Below are 16,882 nucleotides of genomic sequence, written 5' to 3' on the forward strand. Positions count from 1 at the left end.
TTGAACTGCCTATTAATGCATTTATTACCTATACCATACACTTGACTATATTGATTGTTTTGTTCTGACTATATAATGTGCACAAGGCAAAGCTTCCCAAAAAGATCATAAGCTCCTAGAGGCAGGAATCATGTTGCAGCTTAATTGGTATTCAATAAATATAATACTCAGATGGGTAAATCTATGATCTCACCTGTATAGATACTCCCTCCACCTCTGTGGACCCACACATGCCTTCTTCCTTCATTCATTCAACAAACATTTAGTGACCATGGTCCATGTGACAGGCACCATGGTAGGCACCAAGGATACAAAGATAGACATGAAAAAGGCCATGCCCTTGGGGAGCTTATGGTCTATTGTGATTTATGTCCATGTATTTCTGCACATCATCAAAAGAAGTTCCATTTTAGGTACTGGAAGCCTTTTAATATTTCAGAGGTACCAATGTCAAATTTGGGCTATTTCTCATTCATACCACATGCCCTGCCTCCCTCCGTTTCTAGTCACTCATATCATTGGTACTGTCTTTTATGCCACTTCCTAAGAGCAAGTCATCATTGGTAGTCATCATTCTATAGCCTTGTTATATCTACTATGTATGTATCCTTTGCCTTTTGGGTTACTCATAATTTTGATTCTTCTGGGATTGTGGCATTCCATGATTTGTAGCCATAAAGCATCCCTAAAAGATTACCAGTGTTAAAGAGATAGCAGTGAGCAGTTTGAGATCATAATCTGGAACATAGCTGGCACTTAATAAATGTTGATTAACTAACTGATTAAAAGCACCATGCAATTTCTCAAGGGCAGCTCAGACATATCCAATAGCAGCTGCCTGTCTAACACAAACACACATGTACAAATGAGAAGCAGTGTGTCATTGTAGATAGAGGACCAGCTTTAGATTGAGAAAGACGAGTTCAAATTCTGCCTCTGACAAATGCTAGCTGTATGACCATGCAAAAAGTACCTCAATCGCTCAGTCTCCTTTGCAGTTCTCTAATCTTGTAAACAAGTCACTGGGCTATATATGGATGGGGATCCTAAAAAGGGTTCCCTATGATAATAAAAGGAAAGCTAGGTGGTACAGTGGATAGAGTGCTGGACCTGAAGTCAGGAAGACTTATCTTCCTGAGTTCAAATCTGTTCTCAGACACTTACTAGCTGTGTGACCCTAGGCAAGTCATTTAACCCTGTTTACCTCAGTTTCCTCATCTATAAAATGAGCTAGAGAAGGAAATGGCAAACTACTCAGTATCTTTGCCCAAAAAAAACCCAAATGGGGTCACAAATAGTAGGACATGACTAAACAATAATGACAAAAATGGCAGTGAAATCACAGGTCTGGGCAAAAATAAAAAGTATTTAAAAGATGTAGCTACAGTTACATATGTATGCATATATAATTATATACAAATAGTAAATATGCTCATATATATCACATAAAGTACACATATACATATACACACTATATCATAACACATACACATCTATCTTGACTAACTCAACAAACTGCCCATAAAGCTGTATGCCCTGGCAAGATATTTTTTCTTTTTCTTTATTTTTACAGTGTAAATGGTTAACCCAATATCCTTTGCATTACACTCTATAGTAGATTTTGTAGTGTTCTGTGTTTCAATGTAATTAGTACAGTGTCATCTTCAAATAGGAACCTTCATTATTGACTGGGAATCCTTTTGTTTGGACTTTATGCAGGATAAGACATCCTCTATGAACATGGCAGGTGAGCCTATCTTCATGTTTTATGCCTTGCTTGAGATCATTACCCACTAGATTGCTGGACAGTTATTGCCATAGCCTCATCTATCAGAATCTTGTACAACTCCAGATCCTTGAATGGTTAATCCCAGCCCTATAGGAATACATGTTCCTCAGCGATGACTTAGTAGGGATCTTGCTGAGAGCACAGTGAAAATCCAGGCAAACAGCATGGTCTCTTCTAGCTTAATACACTATTGAGAGAATACTCAAGAACTTGAGGAGTTTCATACGTGAGATCCAGGCTAGAAAAAAATCAAGTAAATTTGACTTTTCCTCTTTGTTCCTCTTACCATGATTAGGTTTCCAGGTGAATTTCCCAGAAAAAAAAGGCAAGTCTCACTGAATTAGGATTTTTATTAAAATCACTGGTTCATTTCTGGAAGGCAAAGGTCAAGACCTAAAGATTCTCCTGTCATAATTCAACACACCAATTAAAAATAACTCAGTTCAATCCAATTAATTTCACATTTATTTCTACATAATTCATACATGATGACATTTAAATAAACTTATAATAGATACATATTAATTGAATTGAACTAGACTAACTTGAATTGTTCTGACAACACAGTACAATTCTCTACTGAAATGAAAAATTAATTGCACAAAAGGAAATTAAGAAAGGTGTAAAGTAACTGGAAAGGTATGAAAATCTGTACTTTTGGATGGGTAATACTTTCTATCTGGGATTGCCATAATACAATTAGACAAAGAAAAGATTATATGATTCATGAGCATGTGACTGAATAGGCTTATACACAATTTCATTCAACAAATATTTATTGTATGTATATGCTTTGCAGTGTCCTGAGGAATTCTATAAGATATAGCCCAACTAATTGGGTGACTGGGTAGCAAAATGGCACATCCATTTAGCATCATTGATAAACACTCTGTGAAAAATAACTAATCTCTCATAAAGGCTCATCGACTGCTTAGTTGCTGAATGCTAGATGCTGAATACTATGGAAAAGTACTTGGGACTCATTTTTCATAGCTCAATGAAGACATCTGGCCAATGTGCATCATATGTTAAATAAGTGGGAACTCAGATACATTAAAAATTAATAGAAAATGATATGAATAATGAAACTGCAGTGGTGTATAAAATGATCACACATTACCTCCAGGTTAGGAAATACATCAAAGACATAGTATTGCTATGTGACCTTATAGTCCTTAAATTGGTGACCTGAATGTGTCAAAGACAATTCCTAGAAAAATGGTAACAAGGGACAAAATAACGAAATGAGATGGTGTCTAAGGATACTAAGTTGTACTTATTATTCCCATATAAAAGAAGGCACCTAAATTGTACCCTTCTGGAACCTTTGGAGAGAGCACCAAAGAGCCCAGGGAGAATACTAAACAGAAACTCTAGTGACCTCAGCCTGAACAATGAACCAGTTTCCCTACAGCCATTAATTGATCAACCAATTAACATTTGTTAAGTATTTACTATAGGAGTCAGGAGGACCTGAGTTCAAATCCAGCCTCAGACACTTGGCACTTACTAGCTGTGTGACCCTGGGCAAGTCACTTAACCCTCTTACCTAGCACCCGCAAAAAAAAAAAGGTCAAGCTACTTTGAACCAGATGAACAAAAAAATCATAAAGATGGAATATTAATTATCATGGAAAAGGTGAAAAGCTAAGTGAAAGATTGGGATTGCAGTGGGAAAGAACAGCAAATTTGGAATCAAATCTTTCCTCTGCCAGTAATTACCCACTAACGTGTTAAGTGTTGGGGATACAAAAAGAGGCAAAAGACTGCCCCTGCACTCATGGAGCTTACAATCTAATGGGGGAGAGGACATACAAAAAATATATATACAAGGCAAGCTATATACAAGACAAACAAGAAATAACAGAGGGAAGGCACTAGAATTAAGAGAGGTTGGACAAAACTTCTAATAAAAGATGGAACCTTAAAGACTTTGTGAGCCAGAATGGTCCTGTCTTTCAACAAACACAGAGGGCATCCATACATATTCATACTTGCCTTGCTTTGTAATTGTGATTTCCAGAGAAAAATATCACACATCCACAAACATTTAGATGGGATCATTTCCCAAAAGGTTTCCTATTTCCCATTTTCTTCCTTTGCTGTTTTCACAGTCAACATCTTCATCATCACATCTGAACCCAACCCAATTCCTATTTCTAGAATGCATTTTTAGTCCATTGAGCCTGAATATACGCATTGGTCCAAGAAAAGGAAATGAGTTCCTAGCATTTCCTAGCAAATTAAAGACCCATAGAGACCAGCAACATAGGTGAGAGTGCATGAATTTACAAAGCATGCCTCCCCCTGATGTTTCTTTGATACAGCTCATTTCTGCCTAAAAGGAATTTCATGGTAATGAAATATCAAAAATAATGCTTTCCTAACCAGAGATATCTTGAGACTATTTGTTCTCTGCAGCATTGCTCCGTGTGGCTTGACCCTGTGTGTGCATGTGTGTGTGTGTGTGTGTGTGTGTGTGTGTGTGTGTTGTGTTGGTGTCAGTGTGAGATCTTGAGTCTGTTTTGAAGGTCGATCTCAAGGAATAAAACAAGATAGGCATCTAATTGGACGAAACACTAAATTCTTCTGACAGTCTTAGCTCTTAGAATTCTAATGCTTGCGTTTCATTATAAGGATTTTGAGTTTATACTTTATTTAGTGTTAATGTCTCACTGTACATTTTCTCCCTTGTGATACTAGTGCAAAGTCAAAGACCCTGATTTACAAACTGAGAGGTTTCTGAAGTACTATTTTTAGAACAATGCTGCACCAGATTTACACGAGGGGTGGGGGAGGGGAGGGGGAAACTACTCCACAGTCACTTTTGAGCAAAGTAGCATTCACTGCATAATAATGAGGTACTAATTGCTCTTTGTCATCACTTTTTATGCAAATTGCTGAGAGCATTTGCCCAATATGCATTTTACATTTTAACAAAGAAAGTGGAATCTTGACAAACAAGATTGCTATTCAGATGCAAAAATAAAAATATCAGCTATGAAATACAACTGGTAAGGTATGTAGCTAAGGATGTCAATATTTTTCCATTATGTCAATTTTTCATTATTATATCCATTTGACCAATGGGTTTTCTTTGACTTTAAAGTAATGGCTTATATGTCAAGGAAAAAATAAGTTTGTATGTGTGAAATGGGCCTATTTTGTTCATCTTGCAATTTATAAAAGAAGTTTGATGTGAAAATTATCTTTCTAGCAGAATTTGAATTAGACTAGGTCAAAATGTAAGCTATCAAAATGAATCAAGCTATGTCAAAGTACTTATCCCAGGTACACCTCTCATTATATGAGAGAGCACTTCAGTCCTTCCAGTGGATTTCCACTTTTAAAGGTAGAGCAAACGGTCCTCATTAGAGAACAGGAAATGAATCAAGTATCATAAGTAGGTGCATTTTGGAGACAACTGGAGTATTTCTAACACTAGTCTTCACACTAATACTGGGCCTCCCCCTCCCCATGCCATTTATGCTAGTCCATTAAGTAACAGAGGTGGTGTTTTTTTTTAATTTTTAGGCAGTTGGGGTTAAGTGACTTGCCCAGGGTCACACAGCTAGTAAGTGTCAAGCATTTGGTCTGAGGCCGGATTTAAACTCTGGTCCTCCTGACTTCAGGGATGGTGATCTATTCACTGTGCCACCTAGCTGCCCCCAAAGGTGGTTTTTTTTTGCAGCATCCTCGGTAACCTTCTGTGTCCTTTCCCTATATTTGCATTCTAGTCCATTCTTCTGACCTGACCTCTGATCTTTTCATTTCCTGCAACCTGAAGGAGTGGCTTCTGACCACTTACCAATGTCATCTTTCCCTTTTAACTTTTTTTCCCTTTATTTCCATATCTTTGTATTGTATTATCTTTATCCTTGCCTGTCACGCCAAATATCATCAAAATTACACTAGAGTGATCCATTACTGAGGAATAAAACTATGGGCGTATTTAAAGATTACTATCCTTATGGAACCACTTTCATCATGTCTCAGAAACCTTCAATGGTTCCCTATTGCTTAACTATATCAAGTTCAAATTATGCTGTCTAGTTTTTAGGTCTACATCATATTGCCTTATAGTATCTGTCCAACTTTATTTCCCTTTATTCCTGTATATGCTCTATCCATTATAGTCAGGCCCATTTCCTTATTCCTCTTTCCTCCTCCTTCTACCACCACAAATACTTCAAGTACTTTCCTTTTTCCTTGCTTTCACTCATGTTATTCTTCCTACCTGGAATGCCTTTCATTCTTACCTATGTCTTTAAATCCAATCCATCTTTCAAGACCCAATTCAAATTCTACTTTTTTTTCCCCAGAGGCAAACGGGATTAAGTGACTTGACCAGAGTCATACACCTAGTAAGTATCTGAGGTCAAATTTGAATTTAGGTCCTCCTGACTTCAGGGCCCATGCTCTATCCACTGTACCACCTAGCTGCCCCCAAATTCTACCATTTTCATGAAAACTTACCTGGCTATTTCAACTCTTGCTGATTTCTTCTGTCTGTAAACTCCCATAGCATTTATTATATAGTCTATATCACCTCATTTACTAACGCACTTAATGATATATCATCTCGTAATGTTTGCTATTCTTACCTCTCCGCCTCATTGTAAGCTCCTTGGTATCAGGGACTGCGTCTCAAAAGAATGATAACATGTTAATTATTAATTGATAATATGTCAATAATAATAAGCTCAAGTGTTTCTTGTTTTAGAGTCTTTAAAACCCTTTCCTTAAAAAAACTGTGTGAGGTAAGTGGTATAAGTGTTGCTCTTCATTTTACACATGGGAACTATGAGGCTTACAAAGTCTATGACTTAACTAAGATCACACACACCTAGTAAGTGTGAGAACTGGAATTTATGGTCTTCTGACTTCAATATTAGCATTCTTTCCACTAGACCATGCTGTTTCTACAATTAAAAAAGTCTTAGACTGATTCTCCATCCCTTCCAATAGTTTATACAAGATAAAACTAGAGTCATAGATTAATTTATTATTGACATAGTAAAGCCAATAGGATAAAATACTCAAATATTTAAGTGCAGATAGAAAGAGGAAAGAGAGAGAAAGAAATAAGGAAGGAAGGGAAGGAGGGAAGGAGGAAGTGTGTGGGACAGCGACCCCAACCCAAATTAAACTCAGAGACTTCTCAAGGTGGAAAGCAAAGGTTACCATTATTACAATCTCGTGAGATGGCTGTGTGCTCCTCCGATACACGTGGAGAGAGAGACCCATGTAACAGGGGCGCCTTATAAAAGCAATTCTCCGCCCACCAGGCAAAGTCTCCACCCACTAGGCAAACAAGTCTCCACCCACCACTATTCGTTACCCCCTTAACTGGGGGTGGGCTTACATTCTAACTGGGAGGTGGGGCTTACATTCTAAGCTGGAAAGTTTCTTCCTATCCCCTTAACTGGGAGGTGGGGCTTACATTTCCAGAAATTCAAAGACAAGGAAAGAGGCTGGTCACCAAGGGCAAACGGCTCAGGTTGGGGGTGAGGCAGGGCTTATTCTTTCTGTTGAGTGCTTGAAAACAGGGTCTGAGTGGGGAAGGATTTTGAAAGTGGTAATCAAGAATTATTTGACCCTTTGAGGAACCTTCAATTCTGAGAGTTCATTTCTCACACTACCTTCTGAACTCATTACCTTAATTACACTGAGAAGTCTTCACTGGGACATCCCATTCAGAAGGAAGGAAGGAAGGAAGGAAGGAAGGAAGGAAAGAAGGAAGGACGGAAGGGAGGAAAGAAGACCAAAATCCCTTCTAGTTCTAAATCTATGATCTTATGATTCATTCTTTATATATTTTTTACATTTACATAACATTTCATTCCCCATTAGAATGTAAATACCTTAGGAACAAAGTCTATCTTTTATATTCACATTCCTAGAGCTTAGCACAATACCAGGCACATAGTAAATGCTTTTTATTTCATTCATTCCTCATTGGTTATTTGATGCAGCCTGTTCACTACACCATGTTGTTCTCTATTGCTCTCTGTGTGAGATCAGTTTTTGATTGTTCAGAGACTCTTGTGTTTCATGTTCCATAGTCATTAAAAAAAATGGGAAAAATATTACTAAAAATGGGGGCCTTTGTTTCTAGGAGAAATTTGAAGTCATGAAAGGAACTTTGCAGTTTCTTAAAGGTAGTATAGTTTTGCTCTCCTCCTACTTTCAAATTCTGAGCCCAACTGGTTGTTCATTTGTACTATCTGTTCCAAACTTACGTAGTGATGACAAACTCTTTAGGTTGCATGTCATAATCAGGGCAATAGACATTCGTCATCCACTTGGTTTTTCCTATGTGGATGGTCAGGCTAAGATGTATAGTGGTTATGGATCTCTTCCAGGAGACTCTGAAATGTTCTAGGGCCTGATGCAAACTGCACAATATCATCCACGAATAGGAACATTTGTTGGACTTCACCCTCTTAAACTTGGATTCCATACTAGATCTCTTCCAATACGGTGGTAAACATCTTTGATGAGCATGTTTCCCTGTTTTATGTTTCATCTGACATTTATAGTTACAGAGTTGTTGAAGTAGGTAATTTCTATTGTCATATATTTCATTGTATCTTTTTTGATGTATGGATGGGACACACCTTGTTGGAGAGCCTTTAATGTAGAATTCTGCCTCTATAGCATAGTAGAAGTTAAAAGATTAGGCAGAGACTTTGAACTCCAGCATCACCATCAGGAGACATCAGAGCGGGACTTTGTTGAAGACAACAAAATGCATTGCCAATAACCATGTCAGGGTAAGCTTTATATTTCATCATAAACATTGCTATAAGTAGATTTTTCTCAGACCCACCCACCTACTTCAGAAACATAAGCTTCAACTAAATTTTTGCCTGTTGATTCAAAAAATAAGACAGATGAATTATACTCAGGAGAGAATGGATTTTAAGGGCTGGCATTTGGACTATGGCAAAGGATCAATAGGACAATATAATAAGAATGTTTTACCAGATAGCATGAAATGATCCAGGCTTTGTTCACCAAACAGAAATATGAATTGTGTATTGGATAATTGACTACTGAAAATGAGTGTTCTTTCCAAACGCTCTAAATCTCTTTGTGTCATGGACCTTTTTGGAAGCCTGGGGAAAACTATAAGCTCCTTCTCAGAATAATATTTTAATAATTGAAGGAAATGCTAGATTTCAGTTAGGGGTCAGTAAAAATAAAGATGGAATTTTTTCATTCTTAAAAGTTTTATTAATATGTCCCATGTTTACATTACATAAATTTCTAGATTACTCCCACTTCTTGAGAGGTCTCTTTTAACAAAGTAAAAAAGTTAAGTAACACTAATAATACAATGACAACATGTGAGAGTGCATACATTTCATATCTGTTGCAGTCTCTCACCTCTCTATTTAAAAAAATTAACAAAAATCTATTTTCTCTCCCTCCAATCCTTCACTCCATTGAAAAAAAAGAAAGAAAAACAAATTTCTTGTGACAAATATCCATAGTCAAGCAAAACAAATTCTCTGAATGGTTGTATACACAATACCTATATGTATGTTTATACATATGTGTACATGCACATATGTGCATACATATGTCTCATTCTGCACCTTAAATCTGTCATACCTCTGTAATGTTTTGTCATCAGTCCTCTAAAATCATGAATAGTCATCATATTGATCAAAGTTCTTAAAGCTTTCAAAGTTATTTTTACACTGTTGTTACCGAATTTTTTTTCACCCAAATTCACATAACCCCTGAAATCTATCCATGGACTCTCTTGGAATCCATAGACCCCAGGTTAAGAGCCCCTGATCTAAAATATTCTGAAATCTAAATGACTATATCTCCCAAACATCTTCCATGCAGGACTTAAACATGATTTATAATCCTCAGATAATTAGCTCTTAGCAGCTTCCTCTGTGTTGGAAAGGTGAAAAGTATCATCTGCCTTGTCTAACAAATGCCTCAACACAAAGAACAAAGAGAAATGTTTTGCCCAAGGTCAGAGAGTGACTCAAGGGCACATGTGGAAAGCAGGTTTTCTCAGACCAAATGGGGTCTCTCCCCATTAGACCACACTGATAATACAATGAATTGCTAACTGTAGCCAAACAGAAGCATATGCACTTAAGAAATGCACTATGAAGTGCCTAATGAATTACTCAGGCTAGGTAGCATATGTATAAATCATATTAGAGCATGCTGAACAGCGCATTATCACGCCTCTATTTTACATTACAAAAGTAACTAATGTGAGATGCAAAGGGTACTTTTAATTCATTATTTATTCTTTAAAAGGACTGAACCAAGATCAGTACTGTACTTTATGAACCATGGGAGTTATGGACACCAGCTAGACAGCTATTCACTTTGTGAAGAAGGTAAGTGGATTTTTAAAAATCCATTTTAGACAACTCTAAATAATATTTTTCAGAATATTATGAGATCAATTGATGCCTGGTTAGGACAGAGTGAATTTTTCCAGACCAAGATTTAAAAACATGAGATTATAGTTTTTGAGCTTGGAAACAGTGAAAGAGTTCTTCTACCATCTTTATGCCATGCCTCCTGGTCTATGACTAGGCTTGCCCACTGCCACCCTGTGGCTCAGTGCTTTTGATCGGTGAGGCTCTCCATAACTAATACAACACTAATCAGCCATGCTAACTGATGCTCTCAGGCTATCATCATGGCATGCTGCTTCAGGCACATGCTCCACTACTCTTTTCACTTCTAACTCTGGGAACAATAATCCAATCAATACTCCCATTCCTGGAAAAGATATGTCAATCAATTATCCTCAGGTTCCATTCACCATTCCTGAGACTTCCAAATTCAGAGCACCCCTCTGCTGACCACCACTTTCTTATGTGTGTTGTCTTCTATTAGAATGTAAACCCCCTGAAGGCAGGCACTACCTTACTTCTTTGTATTTATGTCCCCAGCACTTAGCAGAGTGCCTAGTACATAGTAAGTTCTTTATAAGTGGCTTTTTTCCCCATACCATCATTCATTCTTTTGATAGAAGAAATTTCTAGGAGCTTAGCTCTAGTTTCAAGTGTTTGATGATTTTATTCACAAGTTTAGTTTTTATTTCATGGATTAGTTCATGCTAACCTAAAATTCATTTCTGGATCCCTTAAACACCTTCTTCTCTTAGTTTAGCTTCATCTGTATTTCATATTCTAAATTTCCTGGATGGCTAACTTAGCTTGGTTAACTCTTCCTCCATGCCTCACTTCCTCTGTGTGTGTATTTGCTTCACATGTTATGTCTATGTCTTTCAAAAACCCATGCAAGTAGGTTTCATTTTCAGTCATCTCTCTTTGGATATTTCCATAAACTTAGTGTCAATTTAAAGAGAACCAAACCAGGAGATTAGATTAAAAGGTACTGTGGGAATATAACTAGACAACAGCTCTGTTACTGTCACTTTATGGGTTTCATATTCCAGGGTCATTTTGCCAGAGAGTGTTTATTGCCTCATAGGCCTACAATTAGGAGATATTATCACCAAGTAGCCTTGAAAGTGTTGCCCCAATGGTAATTCTTGAGTATGCCCTTTTGAAATAAAGAACTATACTTCTCATAGGAATAGTGAACTAAAAGAGAAAGCAACATTTTTTCCCATTCAATTATGTGCTCCTTCCCTGCCCCAAGCAGGAATTTTTATTAAAATAGCTAAGTATAAACAATGACCTGTATGACTAATTATCATATTTTAAAAGATAGACAATTAGAAAAAGATTTAAAATACAAAAGCATGACATTTGATAGCTTTCTCATTAATTACTGATTAATCCAACCCTGATTTTCTGCCCAGATTTAACTAGAATGTTTCTTTCAATTTGTTCTGAATCTATCTATTTCAAGTTTAAAGGCCCTCTCAGGTCTACATATTAGTTTGCCTTAACACATGCTGCCTCTGTTTTAAGAGTCTCTACCAGCCTAATAGCTCAGCTTTCCCATCCTCTTCATCCATTGACAGAGCAGTAAAAGAAGTCAGAGGGCATTTCTATGCTCTTGGGAATATGAAACTGTATGACTGTCTTTTTCCAATTGGAAGTGAACAATTTCTGCCCAGCTTACAGCAGAGAGAACTCTTTCCTGAGCTTGAAGCTAGAGCTTGTGTAACCCTAATTTTAAAACTGTTGTTCCCATAGAAACAGTATGGCAGCTTCCGTTAGCAACGAGGGCAGCTTTTTACAAACTTGACTCACATTGAAAACTGCTTTCTGAAAAAGATTGGAAAATCCAAGCTTACTAAAACAAAACAAAAAAAAATCATCCAAACAGAAAATAATATATTTTTTAAATGGAGATCAAAAGGGAAGTATGACAATACCATAATCAGAGAAGGACAATTGTGCTATAACAACTGGGAAGGCAGAAGCATCTGCTAATAGCCCTAACAAAGATATCAACCTCTTTTCCACTCTGTGGCTGCTGGGATTCAGTATATGAAAACAGGGAAACCTCAGATCTCTGGACTGGTGTTACTAAGATGGTCCTACTTAGGTGACAGGGTTCTCTTGATAGCAGGTGGAACAAAAAAGCCAGGTGTCAGAATTATAGAGCTTCAGGCTAGAAGGGTAGGGGAAGGAAGTCTAGTGTATTCAAGTGGATCTTCTGTATATTCAAATGTGTTTCTCTGTAGTGAGTGAGTACATGCGTGCGTGCGTGTGTGTGTGTGTGTGTGTGTTTGAAAGGTCTTGTACAACAGGTTGTGCTATAAGCTGCCTGTGTTTTTGGGCACCAAAAACACTGACAGAATCGGGCAATGATGACTGTCTCACAAGGTCTACAACAACCATTTTCTTGACCCTCATATTAGAGGTTGCAGAACCATGACAGTACTACCTATTCTGTGTGGTCTACAACCTTTTCCTAATAATAATAATAATAATTCCCATTCCCTCTGCCCCAGTAACACTAGTGGGCCTGATTTTATGGTAGTTTTCTGTGAGTTAGGAGGATAGCTACAGAAACTTACAAGAGGTGGCTGCTTAGCTTGTGGAATACAGAAATACCCTGTACATATAAGGGCCATGGTAGGACCAGACTTTGATCTTCCTAGGTCTGTATGAGCTAATTAAACTCCACAGTATAGCAACAAGTCTAGTTAGGACAGCATACTGTCCATTATGGGCAAATTGGGTGAACCCCTTTACTCTAGAGAAGTAGTCTTTTGGGGTTGTTGTCCTTAGTTGTTTTTCACTTGTGTATAAGTCTTCGTGACCCCATTTGAGGTTTTCTTGGCAAAGTTACTGGAATAGTTTGCTATTTCCTTTTCCAGCTCATTTTACAGAAGAAGAAACTGAGGCAAACAGGGTTAGGTAACTTGCCCAGGGTCACACAGCTAGTAATTGCCTGAGGCCAGATTTCAACTTAGGAAGATGAGTCTTCTGGACTTCAGGGCCGGCACTCTATCCACTGTGCCACCTAAATCTGGTGGAGTACTATGGTGTTTTAAAGCTGAATTTCTGATAACTTGAGGTACCTTTGAAGGAAATATGACTCTGCTGTGTAAGATTAAATGTTCAAAAGGGAGAGAGATAACTACTGGCATATCATTGGATTTGGGAAGAGTGACCAAGTTTTCCACTTCAGTTGTGGTTGACAGTGTACTATCTCTAATGAATAGATTTTTATAGTACAGCTAAATGACTACCAGGAAGACCAGAAGAGAAAGCAAGCTCAGGATTGAAAGAAGGAGGGGCAGATAGTAGAAAAAAAGAGCCCTGAGTAATCAGAACTTGAGGGTCAAATAATAGTGACAGACTTCTCAAGACAGGCAATATCAGGTATGGTATGGCCTGTGATTCAGATGTGGAGTTCTTGATTATCTTGCCCAGAAACATGTCTGGTCCTGAGGTTAGGGAAAGAAAAAAGAGCCTTTGGGAAGATATGAGAGAGTTTGGAATAGATCAAGAGGAATGAACCAGACACCTTAGCCACCTAAGGCGTAGCCAGACTAGGCCATCTAGGCCCATACGTTTGTGTGGTGGCCCTGACAATCTAGCCCAATGGTTCAAGCAGTACTACTCCTTTCTTGATGGGAGATCAAAGCAATACATACCTAGATATACATACATGCATATCAGTGAGGCTCAGGGAGGTGGGGCCAAAAGCCCTGCCATGGTTGCTGAAGTAGCCCAATTCTAAAGCCACTTATGGGAAGAACTATATAATTGTGGGAGGAAAATACAATTAGATGGATTAGAAAGTGGTTAAAGGCCTGACCTAAAGAGTGGATTGAGTGATAGGCCTGAAGTCAGGGAAGTTTGCTGCTGTCCAGTCACTTTTTCAGTAGGGTCCAACTCTCAGTGGCCCATTCGGGTTTTTCTTGGCAAAGATACTGGAGTGGTTTGCTATTCCCATCTCTAGTTAATTTATAGATGAAGAACTGGGACAAACAGTGTTAAGTGACTTGCCCAGGGTCACACAGCTAGTAAGTGTTTGAGGGCATATTTGAACTCAGGAAGATGAGACTTCCTAATTTTAGGCCTGGCCATTATCCATCCACATATCTATCCACTTCGCCACCTACCTGCCCAAAGTCAGGAAGAGCTGAGTCCAAATCCTGCCTCAGACACTTACTAGCTGTGTGACCCTGCACAAGTCATTTAACCCACTTGCCTCAGTTTCCTCATCAGTAAAATCATAATAATACCACCTATCTCCTAGGGTTATTGTTAGGATCAAATGAGATAATAATTGTAAAACACTTAGCATAGTGCCTAGTACATAGTAAACACTACATACATATTAGCTATTTATGATGATGATGATAATAATGATGATTCTTTTTGTGTATGGGTTTGACTGTATGGAAACTCTGTGTTTCTGGGATTATAAATATTTATTAATTGTTCTGTGCCACCTTTAAAAAGTTACGCTGAGATCTGTGCTTGATCTTGTTCAGGTTAATATTTTTGTCAGTGATTTGGATAAAGGCATTCACTGATGACACAGAGCTAGAAGGAACAACTCATATAGTGGAAGACAGGGTTCAAAACGATCTTGACAGCTTTGAACATTGAGCAAAGTCTAATAAGATATAATAGGAATAAATGTACCTCCTTATACTTTGTTTCAAAAAAAAATCAAAATCCTTAGTACAAAATAGTAATCAAATGATTAGATGACAATTTCTGGATAACCCAGAAGCTCATTATGAGTCAATAGTTCAAAGCTGTCAAGATCATTTTGAACCCTGTCTCCCATCGTATTGGTCTCAAGACAACTCCTTATGAGTTTTGGTTAAAAAGACTGGATGTGTTTAACCTGGAGAAGTGAAGATTTAGGGCTAGCATGATGAGAGGGAAAGAGAGCCAATAGCTACCATCAAGTACCTGAAGGACTGTCACATAGAAAAGGGATTAGATCTTTTGTCACCAGAGGGGGAATTAAAAGCAATAAGTGAAAATTATAAAGAGGCAAATTTAGTTTTGATTATAGGGGAAAATATCCTAATAATTAGGGATCTACAACTGTGAGATCAGCTGCCTTGTTCCTCTTCACTGGATGTCTTCCAAAAAAAGCTGGATGGCCACTGTCAGGTATGCTGTAGAAGAAATTATTATTCTTGTACAAGTTGAAGAAGATGGTGTTTGAGATCCCATATTCTGTGCTACTACCCCAAAACCTCAAAGCACAAGATGGCAGGGGTAGTAATTGGAGTGATCATTAGTAAAAATCATCCCTTTGAAGACAAGGCAAGAAGGAAGGTCTGCAGGTAGAAAGTGCTGACCATGCTTTTGGTTACTCCGAACAGCTGGTGCCCAGCAAACAACATCCTGGCGCAGACCTTGCAAGTTCAAGGCTATTTTCCCTGGATGAATGCAAGAAGGTTCATTACCAGTAGTTTGGCTACTAGATGACATATTCTTTGACTTTACCAAACCATGAAAGAAAATAAAAAGGATTCAGCCTTCAGTCTTCTATAGTCTTTTTTTTTCTGTAATGACAATGGAGGAAGGGCAGTGTCCTAAGTAAAAATCACTTAGTTTTTATGTCATCTATAAATGTTAATCTATAAATACTCTAAATGTGAGATCTTTATGAAATGACCAACAAACTGACATATTGTTGGAAGAACTGAATCACATCATAGATCTAAGATTTAGAGCTGAAAAGAACCTTAAAGGCTATGTAATCCAGCCTCCTTGTTTTACAGGTGAGGCAACAGAGGCACAATGTGGTTAAGGGACTTGCTTAAGCTCACATAGGTAGTAAGTGGCAGAGCCAATATCCAAACCCAAGTCTTCTGACACTAAATCTTGTACTCTTTCCACTTCATCACCTTGCCTTTCATGTCCTCTATGTCACCTTTTCTCTAGGCTAACAACTCCTAGTTCCTTCAATTAATCTTCATATGGCACAATCTCTAGTCTATATGTATGTGTTTCATCCCTCTTCTAAATGATGAGGCTTTTCAGAAAATTTAAGTAATTTTGTCTTTGTATCCTAGCTCTTAACAGGGTATTCTACCATAGTAACTAATTAATAAATCTTTCTTAAATTGAATTGTTTAAACGCCCTCTTTCTCTATAATAGCAGGACTACCTTAGATCATCACTGACTTAGGGAGTGACATCACCAGGAGATGCTTAGGACCTGTAATTTGGGGTTGTAGGATAAGGGACATAGCTTGAATTCTCTGTCTCCCAGATCAGAACATGAGCAATAGGGTAATACATGGCAGGGGGGGGGGAAGACTAAAACCACCTAAGATTCCAGGAGGAAGAAAAGTTGGTTAAAAATCCATAGCACAAGAAGATAAAGCAACAGTGGAGATGTTCAAACAGAAGGGAAGATGGCTACCAAGATTCCTAAATGACTGCAAATATTTCTAAATAAATATTGCAAGACAAAGGAAAATGAGCCAACTCCTGAGGACACAGAAGTCTCTGTGGATTCTCAGGACAGCATGGTACTACAGCACTATGTTCCCAAATGGTTCAAGAGAGAAATTAGAACCTTGCTAGATGAAACTAAAAGGAAACAAATGGTAGAATTTGGGGCTGAAGAACAGAAATACTTAGGTTGTCATGAGGATCAAATGTGATGATAAATGTAAAGTGCTATACATTC

General features: G+C 37.9%; 1 long non-coding RNA gene across 1 annotated transcript in view; it reads right to left on the bottom strand.

The window, feature by feature from the left end:
• LOC144457567 (uncharacterized) overlaps positions 1-16,882 on the bottom strand; it is a 125,662-nt gene that overhangs the window by 81,336 nt on the left and 27,444 nt on the right. The window lies entirely within an intron of this gene.

This window comes from Phascolarctos cinereus, unplaced genomic scaffold, assembly GCF_003287225.1.
Source record: "Phascolarctos cinereus isolate Bilbo 61053 unplaced genomic scaffold, phaCin_HiC Scaffold_5;HRSCAF=322, whole genome shotgun sequence".
NCBI lineage: Eukaryota > Metazoa > Chordata > Mammalia > Diprotodontia > Phascolarctidae > Phascolarctos > Phascolarctos cinereus.